The following is a 13,414-nucleotide window of genomic DNA, read 5'->3' as shown; positions in this document are numbered from 1 at the left end:
TCTGCAACTGAGTGAGCTCCCAATGGCCAAAGCAGAAACAACTTGAGCAAAATAAAGGACATAATTCAAAATACAAGGTAACACATAACACAAATATATGCTTAGACAGGTGATAGATGATAAATGGCCGAAGACAGGTAGATGATAGATAGACAGGTGATAGAAGAGAACATCTCCCATGCAGAATTCCAAGTAATTGTGTAGACACTCTGCCTCAAAGAGAAGCAGTATAACTTCCTACCCCTTAAGTGTTGGTTACGTATAGTGACTTATTTCCAAAGAGTCCAGTAAGGAAAGAGAGGAAAAATAATTACAGTGGAGCAAAGTGACAAACACTAGCTCAATAAGGTGATCAAGGTTAACGCGCAACGTGATATCATGTTGACACCATGTGCCCTTGATAAGATGTGACGAGAATGTTCTTTAATGTCTGTGAGTTTCCTCCATAAAGCCCATAGGCCCTGATTTAGTTGTAAGAAACTTATCGAACAAATTCCAAACAAAGGACATTATACAAAATACTGGATCCCTGGTCTTCAAAACCGCTACAGTCATCAAAAAGTAGGAAAGGCTAAGAAACTGTCACAGTCTAGAGGAGCCTAAGTAGCCATGGCATTTTGTGGAAATGACACGCTGGTGTAGCAGAGAAGCCCTGGTTCAGAAAGCTGAAAGTACACAGTGCAGCGGATTCCAAGAGCTTAGGTAATGTCCGCACACAGCTGGCAGCCACAGCAAAAAGACCAGGAGGCTTTTCAATAGGCGTTTAGTTATCCGACACAAATTTGGGCTTATGTTTTTACCTCCATTAACTTGATACAGATATTTTTTTTTCAGTCTCTCTTAAGCAGTGTTGAAAATAACAGTCTTGCCCTTCTAGAAAGTTATTATATAAACCAGTATAAATAATGTGTAATGTTTTGCATAAACTGCTATATAGATATGCCTTTTGATATATCATTATTTTATTGTTATTTTGCTTTGTTTATCAGAAACACTGACTGCTATCATCCTGGTATCTTCCATAGTTCCCCAAGATAATGTGATTCTGAATTCCATTTTGCTGTTCTTAGGATAAGATGTTTCTGCAAGTATCTATAAAGGTATTGTAGACGTATCCCTTGTTCGAGGTCCCTTCTTTCACTACTTTAATTGCATCTTTATGACTATAATGGAGTATCAGAATAGGCTACTTTTGCTTATTAACAATTCCACCTTGAAAACTTCTTGGAATTCTACCAAATCATTAACGTGAAAATATATATTTTTTTCCTATCAGAAAATATGCATAGCCTTGCCCTTCACATAATGATGATTATAAATACATTCCAATCTCCTGACAGTTACAAAAATTATTTTTGATATGCTATATGCCAGGATAATATTGATGTGAATGTAAAATATGTGCTTTAACTAGGAAATCACATTGAAGATTTTTAAGAATCTGTAAAACTCTCACAGATATATGCATTTTATAGATCATCAAACTTGCATGGGTGAAGTGGATAGTCTCTTCTTGGTTATTGTGTAATAGGTTGATGTACATTAATGGACTGTATTGGCTGAGAGCCTGGGGCTTTCCAGCATTTGCCAGGTGATAACATTTTGAATATATGAATAAGGAATATGAAAACCCTTAAATACAGGGACAGGCATGCAGATGGGTAAATCTATTGAGACATTTAAATATGGGAAGTTGAGCAAAATTTTAACTGTGAACAAAAAATGTGGATATGTTAATACGGTATAAAGACAGCATGTTCTAAAGTTTTATTCTCTTTTCCATTACCTGTTTCACTTAAAAATTCTTGAAAAATCAGTGCCCTCCAAATTATAACTATCTCCTATTATGGGATCTTTTCACAGTGTAGTTATCAGGTGCTTACTAGGTGTGGACATGGAGTAACCTTATGTTGAAGAGAAAGTGGGGTCCTTTATTCTAGTATGGAAACTGGTTTGGCAACCAGAATCAAGACAAAGTCTTTATATTCTCTCTTCTTAAGAGGGACTGAATTTTTCTGCAGATATGTACAAATCCGAATATAGCAAAGATGTCTTCACGCAAACGGAAACAAAAACAAAAACCAAAAAACCATTAAACAAATTTGAATATAAACACTCAGTAAAAATTGACATAACTTATACCCTCCGTGTGTCTTTGTGGAAACTTCCAGACAGACCTGCTTTATGCTGTTTTTAATGGAGAGATATGGTAACAGAAATAAACACTCAAATATATATATATATATATATATATATATATATATATATATATATACAATCATAAATTGTGACAACTTTTCAAAGAAAAAATCCCAAATTTCTAGTTAACAAACTTTTAGATAATAAATGAGTATCATTTAAAGTCACCAAATTGTGATTATATTAAGTATAAATATAAATATTTATATACCATATATATTCCCAAAATATATATTTTTTAAAACAAAAGGCGTGAACTTTATTAATTCTTCCACCATCACCACCCCCCTCCCACCACCTCCAGCCAAAGCCCTCATGGAATAACTGCCACGTCAATATACCTCCAGGCTGGGCAGCCTGAAATGTTTCAGAAGCTGCTTCTGTTTCTCCAGGTCCTAGCACCTGGAGCATGTGGAAGGTGGGACATGAGGCCGATGCCGATGAAGTCTTCGAGCAGCTGCCCTCTCAGCGCTGGCACGGGGTCCAGAGGCACGAGAAGCATTCCTCCAGGGCGATCAGGCCAGACACCTCTTTCTGATACAACAGCTCTCATTCCTGCACTGGCAGAATTCACACAAAGCTCCCTGGTTGCTGAGGGCAGTGCACCACAGATGCAGCAATTGTGGCGGCGGCCAGGAGACTGCCCGCCCTGCGGATGAACTCAGTCCTTGCAGAGCCTCTGGTCCCCGGGAGGCCCGTGTGCAGAAAGGGCTCGAAGAAGCCAGGAGCTTCCCGGTGTGTCCTGCACATCCAGCACAACGAAGAGTGGTCCATATCCCTGGCAGACCAGTGATCACGTAAAGAACACAGTGTCCAGGCTGGTGTGCTCCCCGGGTCCCCTTTCCTCATCCTCCAAGGCCAGCTCCACGTGGGCTTGCTTGCTCTGGGGATAAGCCGCTGGGAGATGGCCATGCAATTGTACAGGTCGGGATCAGGGACGTCCTATATCGGGCCACTGTACCTGCCAGGCCTCCTAGATGAGCAGTAGGGCAACAAGGCCGCCGTGTGCATGCGTTTATCTATACCTACATCTCTCTGTCTTCTACCTGTCTCATAATAAAATGTCCCTCTCATTTTCAGTGAATATTATTTCTTGAATTATTTGTTTTAGCTAATATTAAAATATCTCTCCAATTCTCTAAGGCCACTGTTTACATTGTGAAGATGTTTCATTTCACTTTTACGCTATTTGTGTAGTGGGATCACATGGTTGGATCTTGTTTGTAATCTAGTCTGACAATTTCAGATGTTTGGACTTTTTATCCATAAATGTTAATTCATTTAATTAATAATGTGATTGGATTCATGGTGCCACTTTGTTATTCGGTTTGTCTTTCTTTCCCCTTAGATTATTTCATTTTTGTTAAGAAAAAATTTTGTATGTCTCATTTTATTTCCATTGTTGATTTTGTTGCTATATTTTTTGAGTTTTTTTTTTCCTTAGTTGTTATTCTATAACTAAATATGCATCTGAGTTTATTACAAACTGCTTTAAAAGAAAAAAAATTAACTCTAGAAAGGTACAGCAAATTTAATAGAGTTCTATTTCTTTGTTCCTCTTTTTTGTTAATATTATATATTTTATATCTTTGTCTTATTTTATTTTATTTTTTGAGAAAGAGAGTGTGGACAAGTGGGAGGGGCAGAGAGAGAGAAACGCAAACAGGCTCCATGCCCAGCACAGAGCCCAACTTGGAGCTCCATCCCACAAACCCAAGATCATCAACTCAGCTAAAACTGAGAGTTTTATGCTCAATTGACTGAGCCACCCAGGTGCCCCCATCTGTATTTTTATTTTATATTATTACTAACCCTGGTTACTATGTAATAATTATTAATTTAAACAATCCTAGTTTCAAAATACATTAGGTGGTCCTTATTCTTTCCTATAAATTTGACTTAGTGCCATTTTTGTCCAGCCTGAAGACTTCATTCGTTTTGTAGGGCAGATCTGATACCAAAGATTCCTCTCTCCCGCTCTCTCTCAATGAGAAAGTCTTCATTTCTCTCCCTTTCACTCTTTTTTTTTTCTTTTTCATTGGATATAGAATTCATGTTGTTTGTATTTAGCCAATGTTTAAAGTGGATTCTCTCATGCATTTCCTTAAGAGTGGATCTTTATTTTTTTCTGAAAATTTAATTATTGCTTACTCAGAACCTTAGAATTGCAATGTGTTTTTGTTTGTTTGTTTGTTGGCCTTTTACTTTGATCAGAGTTCCATTTCCTTTCTGATCTGCTATTTTGCGTATCTCTGGCTTTATCTAAGTTTGGCGCATTTCTGCTCCATAGGAAATTCTTATACATTCTTTGTCCACAATCATTTATTTCCCAGATCATAGTTTTCTGTTTTGTTGTGCCTTAGTGTCCCTTGTTGATTCCTCCAAATTCTCCTTCTTTTGATGACTCACACAACAGTTCACTGATTCCTCAGGTTATGGAAACATATTATGCTATCTACAGGACTTCACTGAAGCCCCATCTATTTTGACTGAGAGTTGCACCCGTAAATACAAAATTGACTCACATTCTCTGACATTTCTCAGGTTTTATTCATTAAGAACATATGCTCTGTAGAAGGTTATAATATTTAAGCCTAATAATATCCTGACATTATCCTTGGCTTTGCCCGTGTAAGTTTATGTTTGTCAAGTATGTTGTGTCTATAATAATTACTGTAACCTAAAAGTATAGTATTAAAAATTTCTTAGTTATAATTTTGTAGAGATATACAGATGAATGTGGTTGTTTTTGGCTTCAAAATACGGGATTTTTCAATCTACTTGCCAAGTTATCATTGCAAAAATGATATAATTTATGCATATATTGGCTAGTAAATTTAAGAGGTTAGAGGATTCATAGTTCCTGACACAACTATCACTAATTCCTAAGATACTTTAGTAGCAGAAAGACATTTAATCATTGTTGGAAAGTAACTATGGATGGCATATTATGTTTGGCAGCTTCTTTTAAAAACTCATTTTGATTGTGTAATTTTCTTTTTGTTCTTAAATCATATATAAATGTAACTTAATTTAAATGTAACTTAATTTTTTTTATTTTCTAATTTTTAGATGACATACTTCATCCATAGACCAAAAAAACAAACAAACAAAAAGTAATAATTATGGAGCAAAAATTGCATTTGGCATCATTGCTGACTAATTATGATGCAAACTGCTTTGGAAATGGGATTGAAGCTAAAAGTAGCATTTGTAATGGCAGCCTTCATTTCTCCAGAGCCTTTAGCCAGAGTTCATTCATTTAACAAAAACATATATTGCCAGGTATTGAATAATGGAAGAAAGAAGAAGAGGCACAGATGGAAGAAGAGAAATAGGATGACTAGGAGGAAGAGGAAAAGAAATGAACGTGATCTTCTACCCAAGAGCTGAAAAGCTGACACGTAAAGGAAGAAAGGACATAGTAAACAGGAATGAATTAAAAGTCTCAATTATTATGCAAAATTTCTCTTTTCATTGACCATTAAATAAATACATTTAATTAAATAACTTGTAATTAATTGTTGGTAGTGAGTTATTTGTGATTTGTGACAAGATGCCTTGTCAGCTGTTTTAAATAATGAATAATTTGACTTTTGCAAGTAGTTTTAAATTGATTAATAATATGCAGATAATTTACAACACCAACGTTAGCCATAATAATTCAACAAAATATTACATTTGGGGACAATGATAGAAATAATAAAATGCTACATTTGCCCTTAATTCATATTTACAAACTTAAATGACATTGTGTTTACGATTTAGACATATATGTACATATGTAGAATGATTACGTATGGGCCAATAATAACAACAGAGATTCAAGCCAAGTATTTCGCCATATCCTCTATTTAAATCACTGGGTGCAATCTACTTTTCATTATGCTTATTAAAACCAATAAGTCAATAAAGAACATATATGTGATGATCCTTAAATTATATAAGGGCATATATATATATATATATATATTTGTACTGAATTGATCACTATATTTATGAACACAGACAATTAGTGTAATTTTTCATTGCTGCTCAGCACTGTGTTCAGGGACACATTCTAAATAATTTCATATCGCTTCCATAATACTGCATGTTTCTGTAGACTATAAGAGTTTTAAAATGTGATTTTAAACTGCATTTTTAAATTCAATCGCAATATTTTATAAAGGTAACACTAAGTTTCAACAAATGAAATCCAGCAGAGATTTACTGAATAATGCACAGAACATCAATTTAACAAATCTATTTTCAAATTTAAAATATTGACCTTAAACCATGTTAAACTATCTGTATTCCAAGCGTGCAAATGTGTGGACTCTGAATGGCCCAGCTCTACATTAACATGATTCCTCTGGCAGGTGGAAAGAGATACATCATTCTTATTGAGATGGGGAGAAGAAGTGTTGGGATATGCTCATGCGATCTTTCTTGGCCAGAGTCTACCCAGTCTTAGGCCACAGCAGTTACTTGGGCTGGAAGAAGTAGCCAAATTCTGAAGACTGATGAACCAGAAAGTATTTGAAATGGTGCATGAATGGTGTCCAGGCCTTACAACACTGATATATTTGTATTTTGTTTTTACGTCTCCAATATATTGGTTTGAAGTTTCTATCTTACTGGGAGAAAAGGGTGTACTCACATATACCCCAAGACCAATTCTACAATTCTAGTATGTCAAAGTTTTCTTCAATTGTTGGCCCAGTCTCTGATGAAATTTAAGGCAAGAAGGTCAGTAACTTAGCTATGGTCTCCACTAGTGTGTGTTCCTGTAAAAGTGTAATAATCACTCATGATCCCTTTGTTCATCCTTGATACAGATTATCTTCACTTCAGTCCCATTTCAGATGACCTGGCTGTTTGCTTTCTGAATGACCCAGATGTGATTAAAAGGGTTTGCTTTTTTATTCACTGTGGTGAATCAGCACTCCATTGGATTCTACTTTGTTCACAACTCCCACAAGGCATTTGGGTTGTCCTCTCTGACAATGATTCTGGGCTTAACCATGTGACTTGCTTTGGCTGTGAGGATGTGAAAAAAATCAGGCATAAGCAGAAACTTGAAATGAGCTTTAAAAGTACGGTTTATCTTCTGTGGCTTTGCTTGAAAAACTGAGACTAACATTGGAGTAAGCTGAAGTTCATGAGTCACTTTCTGAGAAGAATTGAAGTGATCCAGCCAGCAACCAGCCAGCAGCCATCCAACTAGGAGATACACGAATGAGGAAACATTAGTTCATCCAACCACCAGCTGATTTTTCATTCTTTTAAAGGTTTTATTTATTTATTTGGCAGACAGAGATCACAAGTAGGCAGAGAGGCAGGCAGAGGGAGAGGAAGAAGTAGGCTCCCAGCTGAGCAGAGAGCCCAACATGGGGCTCAATCCCAGGACCCTGAGATCAGGATCTGAGCTGAAGGCAAAGGCTTTAACCCACTGAGCCACCCAGGCGCCCCTGATCTTTCAGTTTTCCACAAAGAAAAGGCCTTTTAGAAATCAGCTAATGTGATCAAGAGCACAAGATATGAAGACAGAAAAAGTCGACTGTGTAGAAAATTTGTCCACCATATCTTAAATAGCATTCAATGGAAAAAATTATAATTAAGCAAATCTAATAAAGAGGAAAATGTACATATACTCATTAGCAGTTAATCAAATATGAATTATTATTGCCATACATATGGGATGTCTTTATGCCCATTAAGACTACATTAAAAACATGTGATAACACGTGTACATTGATATGTGATAACATGTGATAACACAAACATTGGTATGGATGGGAAAGTGAGCACATTCACACAAAATGGGGAAAATGCAAACAAATCATTTTGGAGAGCACTTTGGTAAATTTTATCAAAAATTCATATTCACTTCAACAATGGATACATTGGAATGGAAAATATCAGTTCTGCCTCATAAAACATTGGATTATATTGGTTTATTTGTTTTGATAAATTTTATACTACTTATTATACTGAGATTCAGCATATAAAGGAATTTCAATCTTTCTAAAGAAATACTTTTAGAAGAATATTTAGGTCTGAGGCAACATTATTACAGTAATTAAAAATTATTAGAATTAAATGTTATTTATAAATAATTCATTCACTGATTTAGTCATTCTTTTCACTTTAAGCTTACAAGAATATAGTTCTAGAATATAATGTGAAATACAGTATGTGCTTCCTACCCTCACATGCTCAGTAGGTTAGTAGAAGAAAGAGAAAATAAACATTAGTTGATAAATGTTATTTTGTGAGAAATATCATATACTGTGGGAACACATGAAGACCCTATAACCCAGTTTGGGGGTTAAGGATAGGAAACACTTCCTAAGAAAATCACAACTGATTAAGTCCTGAAAATGCCAATGTTAGTGGAAAGAAAGAAATGAAGCAGGAGAAAAAAAAGAGACCATTTCTGGAAAAGTGGACAGAATTTGAAATGATATACATGTGAGAGTGGCATAATACATTCAGAGATCTAAGTGCAGTTAAGTGTGTAAGTGTGTAGTGTTAGGATGTGTACAGAGGTGTACCAAGTAGAATCAGGATGAAAGAATTTGTAAGTTATATAAAACAGTTTAGACTGCATTATCAAGTTAATGGTTAGAGAGTTTGCAAAATAAGTAATCTGGTTGAAACAAGGAATTTTGGGACTCCAGGTTGAAAGTCTTAGTTAAAATGAGGACAGTTTTGGAAGGACAACTGTGAAAATGAAGAAAAACTAAGACATGAAACTGTGGTTATTGTTGGGGCCCCTGGGTGGCACAATTGGTTAAGCGTCTACCTTCAGCTCAGGTCATGATCCCAGAGTCCTGGGATTGAGTCCCACACTGGGCTCCCTGCTGAACTTCTCCCTCTGCCCCATAACCTGTTCTCTTGCTCGTTCATTCTCTCTCAAATAAATAAATTTAATTTAATTTAAAAGAAACTGTGGTTATTGTTGACAAGATGCTTTGTATTTCCATATAGAACCACTACAAATGATAAGAGGACATGTCTAGTCTGTTAATAGAAATTGTCATATTACTGAATACTAGTACAATCATTGTAAGCAAGTTATTAACTTCTAAATTTATTTAAATCTTATAAATGCCGTACTTACTATTTCTTTTTCTTTTTCTTTTATTTATTTGACAGAGAGACAGCTAGCGGGGGAATACAAGCCAGGGGAGTGGGAGAGGGAGAAACAAGCTCCCCGCTGAGCAGAGAGCCAAATGTGGGGCTCAATCCCAGGACCTTAGGATGATGATCTGAGCTGAAGGCAGATGCTTAATGATTGAGCCACCCAGAAACCCCTGTACTTACTATTTCTTAAAATACTTTTGAATGTTATTCCTTCTCTATAAATTATGTATTTATTTACATGTGCATAAGCATAAACTTTTTTTTTAAGATTTTATGTATTATTTATTTGACAGAGAGAAACACAGCAAGAGAGAGAAAACACAAGCAGGGAGAGGGAGAAGCAGGCTTTCCACTGAGCAGGGAGCCTGATGCGGGGCTCGATTCCAGGACCCTGGGACCACGACCCAAGCCAAAGGCAGATGCTCAAGGACTAAGCCACCCAGGCGCCCCAGGCATTTACATTTTAGAGTGGTTCACAATAATATTCTATCATACGGTCTGGCAATTCTGATACATTGCAGCTAAATTTGCTGCTTGTTTTACCACTTCTCCTTTGAACTGACTATACAGTGGTATATGACATGTTAGTTCCCTGTTTTGCTTTGTTTTGTTTTTCCATATAAAATCAAAGAATGGTTATAGGAGAATCAAGATATCAAATATTTAACTTTTAAATTGAAGAAGGGGACCAAAAAAGTGGGGAATTTCCATCACATGGAGAAAGCTTGCTTGAAAATTAAGCTAACAGAAGAAGACAGGGCCAAGTAATCAAGGAGACAGACACAGCAAGACAGGCGAAGAGTTTTAGAACCGTCCACTAAATTTAAAGCCCTCATTCAAGCCACATATCAAACAGATTCCATTCGTTTACTGGATGGTAATGTAAGTCAATACTGTCTTTCATTCTGAAGTAATTTGTGGGACATTCCATTCATCACTATTTTAAAGTGTATAAATAAAATGCTTCAATACACATTTATTCTAACATTCCTCATAATACACGTCATATCTTCACTTATTCAAACTACGTATTCTGTGCCTATCTTGAACGTCTCTAATAATTTGTCTTTTAATTAGTAATTGTGGACTGAATTCAATTTCAACATTTAAATAAATTTTCAAAAAAATTCTAACATCAGTACTCATCACCACGTGTCCTCCTAAATATCTATCACCCAGTTACCCCAGCACAGGATGTTATATTAACTAATGAATCACCGAACACTATAGGAAAAATGAATGATATAGTATATGTTGGCTAACTGAACATAATAAAAAAAAGTTTAAAAAGTATAAAAATTATAAAGTCATGACTTACATTTTTAAATTAATTTTTACTTAAGGGGCTGCTGGGTATAGAAATTTAATTTAGAAGGGAAAATCAGAAATGAATCATTATGCTGCTTAAGAAAGAGAAATCATTGAATCTGTTTTCTTAGCAAAGTGAACTTGATGTAGTTTTTAAGCAACAGGGCCCACATTTTAAGGATAGTGAGAACACATGACACTGTCTGTTGTGATTAATGAATTATAACAGGGCACCCAAATCATTAGGATTCTCCATGAAAAATCATCAGCATGACATGGCAGACAGGAAATTGATAAATAATGTTAACATTCTTTGTGTGGTGTTATTAATGGAAAATATAAAGTCATTTGAACTTGGAAAATTTTATAAAAATAACGTTCAGCAATAATATACACATAAATTCTCAATACGAGTATATTGATAGGCTACACAAAGTAAAGAGAAATAAATGGAAAACTTCTAACTCTGGATTTTTAATCAGTTTCCTAAAACAGAAAGATCAGCAAAAATCATGTGCTTAGCACTGAGTGAAATTCTGTGTCTAAACTTAAGATGAATGCACTAAGTACCCTTGTATGTCTTTTTCTGATAGTACTTCAGAGTTAAATTTTGTTCCTTTCAGTAAAAAAAAAAATATGATTTATTTAAAAATGTTATTTATTACCTACTCCATGTAAGCCCTTATGTTAGATATAAGGTATAAAGATATTAATGGAAATTCTCTTAACTTGAAAGGATTTATAGAAAATCATCAGGTACAGTAATAGCAGTATGAACAAAGTGGCACAGGTGCACTTAGGAGGAACCCTTTTGTTAGTGGAGATACCGCAGAACATGCATTTTTGAAAAGCAGTCTGTAAGCCCATCAATCATGAGGGTAAGTGCAGTCAATTTTATAAACATCAGTAAATGCAATGTGTATATAAAGTAATTTAAATACACCATTTCACATATTTCTATATGAATAAGTTCTTCCTTACTTTGGTTCTTTTGGGGTGTATAATGTAATTCATGTTAATTTTGCTGTTCAGAACCTTCATGCCTTAACATCTCTTGATTTGTGTTTTAAAGTCATTAATTAATTCATATTGATTTAAACATAAATCAAACATATTTATGTCCGTTTTGTTTATATTCTGGTAACATGACTAAAAGCATTTAAATGAGATTGGTTAATATTGTATGGAAGTAGAAATATTTCAGTTGGATCTGAAGAATTAGTGGAAAATAAGTAGGAAAATACATTAGGCATTCTAGGAAAAACAAATGAGAACTAGAGAGGCAAGGAGAAAATTGCCAGGTGAATGGTGATATTTATTTATCTATTACCCATGATCTATATCTATCTATCTATCTATTCTATTTTTTATGTATTTATTGGTTTTAGTAACAGAAACTCAGTCTAAAACATTTGAACAATAAAGAAAGCCACTGATTCTCATACATCAAAACTCATTGCTAGGCAGAGTTTCAGTGCAAATAAGTTTAGTGTCTCAATTCTGTTTTTATTGTCTTAATTCTGTTTTTATAAACGCATATTCTTTCTATATCTATGTCAGTTCCTCTCACAGACAGTAGAAGGATGTGGGGGTCATTTTTACTTTTTCAATTTTTTCTCATAAGATGAAGGGAAAACATTCCGAGGCATCCCTAGGAATCTGTCCTTGAAGTCATCAACCTATGTTAAATCACACACGTTTTTAAACAAATCATGGCATTGTTTATTTAACTCTCCTTAGTTCAAGACATCCTTGCCTTTGGGACAAGGTCATTTCTCTAAATCACACCATGCTGTTACTACTCCGTGGAAAAGGGTGAGCAAATTTGGAAGGCTAACTACAGTGCCTAACATAGTGTCTGTCTTCCAGGAATTTTAAGTAGCTGATTTTGATTAGAAAAGTTTCAATATAAACTTAATATCTCACTAAATTTCCATTTTAGATGAATTCAGTGAATTTATGCTATTACATATCTTACTCTTAATGATCTAACACATAGAATTAAAAATATGGAGGTTCAGGGGCGCCTGGGTGGCTCAGTGGGTTAAGCCTCTAACTTCGGCTCAGGTCATGATCTCAGGGTCCTGGGATGGAGTCCCACATCGGGAATCTCTGCTCAGCAGGGAGCCTGCTTCCCTCTCTCTCTGCCTGCCTCTCTGCCTACTTGTGATCTCTCTCTCTCTTTCAAATAAACAAATAAAATCTTAAAAAAAATATGGTGGTTCATGTAATAAGTAAAAATCACGTTTTAAAGAACAATAAGGGAATGTTAATTAAATTATTTTAAAATACTATGAGAATATGAGAGTTGGAGTTTCCATTGTTGTGTTTCTTGAGAGTTCAATGACTGGTACTTGTGATTATGGCTCAGACAAAACTAGTTGTTCTTATAGTAATAGGTATATCAACCAGTTGTGGAAATTGTTGTGCAGGGGTGGCTCAGTTGGTGGGGCATCAGCTCAGGTCATGGTCTCAGGGTCCTAGGATCAAGCCCCATGTCTGGTTCCCTGCTCAGCAGGGAGTCTGCTTATCCCTCTCCCTCAGCCCCTCTTCCTCCTCCTGCACATGCCCATGCTCACTCTCTCTCAAATAAATAAATAAAATCTGTAAAAAAAAAAAAATAAAAAGAAGTTCTTGTGCATTTTTTACTTTTAACAAGAATAACATCTCAAAAATGGTTTAATTTCCATGCTTAAGCTCCACCCATATTTTCATTTTGATTAAGTTTTGCATTATACTTATGAAAAAAAAAGGGTTAGTCTATATTTTCCATGTC

Source organism: Mustela nigripes, chromosome 10, assembly GCF_022355385.1.
Source record: "Mustela nigripes isolate SB6536 chromosome 10, MUSNIG.SB6536, whole genome shotgun sequence".
Taxonomy (NCBI): domain Eukaryota; kingdom Metazoa; phylum Chordata; class Mammalia; order Carnivora; family Mustelidae; genus Mustela; species Mustela nigripes.
The sequence above is the reverse complement of the archived record's forward strand: the minus strand, read 5'-3'. Positions refer to the sequence as shown.